General features: G+C 37.1%; 1 non-coding gene across 1 annotated transcript; it reads right to left on the minus strand.

The window, feature by feature from the left end:
* Positions 1-1678: 1678 nt before the first annotated feature.
* On the minus strand, positions 1679-1784 carry LOC136832459 (U6 spliceosomal RNA). The gene has a single exon (XR_010851224.1). It is a non-coding gene; the product is annotated as a U6 spliceosomal RNA (small nuclear RNA).
* Between the last annotated feature and the right edge of the window lie 3859 nt (positions 1785-5643).

The following is a 5643-nucleotide window of genomic DNA, read 5'->3' on the forward strand; positions in this document are numbered from 1 at the left end:
CCACCTGGAAATGGACCACAGCTTTCTTGCTTCCTGGAAAGGAAGAATAAATTTGAATACAATTCTCAGAAGAAAGTCATTCTCACGCATAACGGAAAGGTGATTATTTTGCTCTCTTTCTTGTGGAAAATATATTCGCACTTGTTCCTAAGTTTGGTTATGTCAAGGAGCAGTCAAACAGAGCTGAAACTAACGTATCTTTCAGATATGTGCGGTTGCATTTACATTTAAGGGAAAGAGAAAATACGCTGTCCGTGAAGATACAATAACAATAACGCAATTATCTCTACAGAGTGGTATGGTCTCGACCCTTGACATTTTATGGAAACAAATCCTCTTTTTTTTTTATCATTCTGTCATGACTTGGAATATGCTGAAGCGCTAGCGAAAGCCGAATGGATATCAACATTATTATCTCTCTCTCTCTCTTCTTCTCTCTCTCTCTCTTCTCTTCTCTCTTCTTCTCTCCCTTCTCTCTCTCTCTCTCCCCCCATTCACAGTTGGTTGAAATCCATATTGGTAAAAAAAACAGCAAATGAATAATATCCGCATTAGCAAAAAAAAAAAACACGAAAAAGAATAGAATATTATGTGAATAATCTCCAGAAAAGAGAGAGAGAGAGAGAGAGAGAGAGAGAGAGAGAGAGAGAGAGAGAGAGAGAGAGAGAGAGAGAATTTATTTCTAAACAGCTTTTTTTTATTTTATGCACTTTAGAATATAATTTTTGCCCTTTTAGATATCCATATAGATATTAAATTGATGACTGTCCGCTTAACTTTCAGTGGTAGTTAATGGCTAGGGTATTTTTTTTACTGTCACCAGCAGAAATATTTGATGACAGAATGGCAAAAGAGCAGAAAATCTAAGAGAGAGAGAGAGGGAGAGGAGAGAGAGAGAGAGAGAGAGAGAGAGAGAGAGAGAGAGAGAGAGAACTTCCTTCTTAACTTTAAATGGTAGTTCACGGCTAGGGTTTCTTTTGCTGTCACCAGCAGAAATACTGGATGATACAATATATATTAAATAAGTAGAAAATCCAACAAATGATGGCAGAAAATGCAGTCTCTAAGGCAAATTTGTTTTATTCCTAGGTTTTCCATGAGCGAAGGTAACTGAAATTACGCTCTAGTCTTCGTAGTGCTTTTCGCTATGTAAATTAAACGTTGACATTAATATAAGATATAGATATTTTCATAGACACCTATTAGCCTTGGGGACATTTTCATAATATACGAGGCTAGATCTTCACAAGGAACATGGGTATTCTGCTTTCACCAGAATATCCCGGACTGCAACTATTTCGGTTAATAAAATTCAAATAATTCTTCCAACGTCCCCATAGACTCAAGCCATCTCTCAAGCCAGTTACTCAATCCTTAAAATTTTTTAAAACCTTCTCCTGCCAATGCATCAGCTTTTATCCATCCTCATTGCCTATAAGCACTCTAATGGTACCAACTATTCCATTTCTTTCTAAACATATGCACTGAATTCCCCAAAACAGCTATATACCCTTTATCCTTCTCCCTAACCAGCCAGGCACAGATTCATACTCTTCAGGACAACTTCTCCTTTATTTACTATGCTTTCCATTTACTGATATCACAACATAAAGAGAGGCGAGATTTGTTTTATTTACTGGCTCAACGTAGGATTAAATGAGTGATTGCTGTTGCCCATACAAATGTGGAACGCTTCATGATGTTGCATGTCATCCTTGTGCAGGGCCCATTCTAATCTTCTCTATATCATTACAATTTGAGGATATGTACTGTCAGAGTAGTACATACACTAAGGGGAAAGGCTCGCCTGTCATTTACTAGGTATTTCCTTTCGACAAAGTTCCACAACTTTGCGCCAAGGGTTCATGTAACTTGACCACTATTCATTGACTCATGATAGGCTAATGTGTTTAAACAGTGCCACCAAAGTAACAGGCGCCAACTGTGGATTAACTGACTTGACGCAGACACTCATACAAACACTTATAACCGTGTTTGCACATCTTACAGCAAGCTTGGGAAGAAAGAGAGAGAGAGAGAGAGAGAGAGAGAGAGAGAGAGAGAGAGAGAGAGAGAGAGAGAGAGAGAGATGGTTTATCTTAAACGATCCAGTATACGTACCTTGACCATCAACCAAAGAAATGTTGTTGAATAAAATAAAGACGTGAAGAAGCCAGCATGCAGATATTATGCCAAGGCACACAGCAACGGCGAATCTCTTCAAAAATCCACGTTCCATTTCCGTGACCCGTGCCTTTGAGTTTTCATCTAAAATGGAAAAAATAAAATTCAAATGCACATATGAGATCATTAAAGTTATATTATCAGGATTTTATGATGTTGTCAATCACAAACACTCGTTTAACATATACACGCAGAAAAAAACACGTACACTCATACCGATAGAAACCTACACAATACATATATATATGAATGTCTTTTTACTGTAATACAACAGAGGTATGAAGATAGCAAAAACATTATTTGAACGTTGCAACCATATATTTTCTAAAGTAATTTCCTTTACTAGTTAAATAAACAGAAGGAAGTGCCTGAAATATATGGTTGCAATGTTCAAATAGTGTTTTATGGGCCTTTTTATCTTCTCACACACACATATATATATATATATATATATATATATATATATATATATATATATATATATATATATATATATATATATATAATAACACCACAGGGAAAAATATGAAAACGGTTGCAATCCTGACACAGGTCAACTTTATGGTGGACCATTTTCAGAACTGATGCAAAGTGGTAGAAATTCAACATAAATATGCCAGCAAGAGGGTACATACAAACATACAAACATTTTCAAATCAAGTATTTTCACCTGACGGTTGTTTGCAGGTGGAATCCTGTCCTTGTTATCGATACGTCAACTTTTGCAAATCTGTCTACCTTGTGGGACCCCCACCCCCCTTTCTCCTGTCTGTCAACTACCTTCCTTGAAACTGAACTTCTTGCATATTTCTTTTGAAATTAATGGATCAAGTTTATACAGATCTTGACTAATATTCATGCTCTTAGAGAAACTTACTTTTATGAAATTAGACTCAGTGATGTTTCTTTCCAGTGAATTGTTAGAATAGACTCGTTTGTGCTCCTGCCCAGTTGATTGTTTGATTGTTGCCACTGACATTTACAAAACTCTATTGTTCACCTGTGCACGGTTTTGCACGTCTTATATGCTGTCCTATTCCCTTTTCCAGTGTTTTTCCAGTTTGACCTATGTAATAGTTATCACAAGACTTACATGGAATTTTGTATACACATCCGTTAGTATTGTAGGCGAGTTCTTTATAACGCATGGGCCATTGTTTTATTGTTGTTGAAAGTACATAAACTCCGAAATTCATTGATGGGGATATCTTTGAAATTATTATTATTTGGCAGCACAAGCAGGCATTTGGTGTTATAAGTTTCTTTTTTGCTACCATATAGATGCACGCGCGTGTTTATTTTTTGTTTGTACGAGTATGCTTACCATCGCGCGTGTATATTTTTTGTGTGTGAGAATGCTTACCCTCCATGGATATCAAAACGAAAAAAAATGTCTGAGTTGTTAGAGAGGGGTAATGAAAGAAAGCTGACAGACATAAAAGATGCAGGTGATGCAGTTTTAATCGTCAAACGAAAACAAATAAAAACGCTAAAGCTTCATATCTCTAGAGAGATGAGAGCAAAATATATATAAGGCAACCAGAAGCAATGAGGGTAGAGTATTCACACACGGATGGAATAACATATAGAGAAAGGATTGAGGTTAAATCTTTCGAATATTTTAGGTTCCTCATTGGGCCCGCGTTCGATTCTCCGACCGGCCAATGAAGAATTAGAGAAATTTAATTCCGGTGATGGAAATTCATTTCTCGTTATAATGTGGTACGGATTCCACAATAAGCTGTAGGTCCCGTTGCTAGGTAACCAACTGGTTCTTAGCCACGTAAAATAATAAATCTAAACCTTCGGGCCAGCCCTAGGAGAGCTGTTAATCAGCTCAGTGGTCTGGTTAAACTAAGGTATACTTAACTTTTTTTTCGAATATTTTAGGACAAGATATCCATTACAGGCTCTTTTGAGTTGGAGTTTAGTGAAGGACTAGACACTGGAAATCAAGCCTTGGGCAGGTTAAATAACAACTGAAAATCAAATACACAGAAACTGGATACGAAAGTAAGATTCAGTCTATCAGGACTGTGTTGCTACATGGAAATGAATCGTGAAATGATAATGAGTCTATAATTTAAAGAATTTTTCGATTTGAGAATAGCGCTTTAAAAAGAATATCAAAAATCAGATGACAGGAAAAAGTTAGAAACGATACCATAATTGAGATAATGATGAAAGCGAGATGGTTCATTTATGGACCATTTGAGATAACGATGAAAGGGAGATGGTTCATTTATGGACCATTTGCCCCTGAAAGGCTTCACAGCTTTCCAGTAATTGCTGCTTTGAATTGGGATACAGTGCATCGGGATCCCAAGCTTCTGCTTCTTCCCACAGCATCAGGTGACTTTCAGTTATAATCCACTGGATCAACTGTGAGGCTTTGATGTATCCTTTTCAGAGGTTTTGAGTTCTCCGTTGGTAGAGTTGTCGCCTAAGCACTCAGGCTCCGGAGTTGAGCCCGAGCCCGGCCAATGAAGAATTAGAGAATTCTATTTCTGGTGATAGAAATTCATTTCTCGGTATAATGTGGTTCGATTCCACAATAAGTTGTAGGTCCCAAGGCTAGGTAACAACAACTGGTTCTTAGCCAATAAAAAGTTTAAGTTTGCTTCGGGCCAGCTCCTAGGAGAGCTGTTAATCAGCTCAGTGGTCTGGTAAAACTAATATATACTTAACTTTTTTCAGAGGTTTTGACTCGTCATTTTCGCCCATTGTTTTTGCTTTCCTTTTATTTACCATACCATGATAAAGGGCAACTTGTTCTATCTAATATGAGACCAAAATGTGCACTGTAGCATGAAGAATAATTTCTTTGTGAACAAAACACAGCATCGCTTGTATCAGCTCTTGTTCTAGGGTAGACAGAACTCACAAAGGCATAGAGTCTGAAAGGGTATTGACTGACCTCATTGTATGGATGCTTAGTCATTTTTTTTTTTTTTTTGTGCTTTAGAATACCCAGGGGTTTCTTTCCCGCTGAATGACTGTTCACGCGACAATAGCTTAATTCATCGCTACCGTCTACGGTCAACAGTTTATTAATTCTTGCTTCTTCGTCTTGTATCTGTGGTAATATCTCTATTCAGCAACATGTTAGCTTTGCCCCCGTATACATTTTGTCTTTTTTTAAATTTCATTCTTTTAGCTTCTGTCCTTTCATCTGATTTTAGAGGCACATTTCCTTGTTAAACGCATCATTATGAAAATTAAATCAAACATATCGTACGGAAACACATAAGAATACGGAATGTAGTGAAAAAAAAGCATGATGTGAATGGGTTCTCCAACACAATTTGGTATTAAAAGCGCAGATATTATGCCTAGCAGTGCCGCGTCCTGAAAATTTACTTCGTGACACATCCTTGAATTTATGTCGTCACTTTCCACTAAAGGTGATCGAGCAATGGGTTGAAATAAGTAAGCTTTTCACTATGTCCGAGAACTCGA

This window comes from Macrobrachium rosenbergii, chromosome 49 (genome assembly GCF_040412425.1).
Source record: "Macrobrachium rosenbergii isolate ZJJX-2024 chromosome 49, ASM4041242v1, whole genome shotgun sequence".
In the NCBI taxonomy this organism is placed as follows: domain Eukaryota; kingdom Metazoa; phylum Arthropoda; class Malacostraca; order Decapoda; family Palaemonidae; genus Macrobrachium; species Macrobrachium rosenbergii.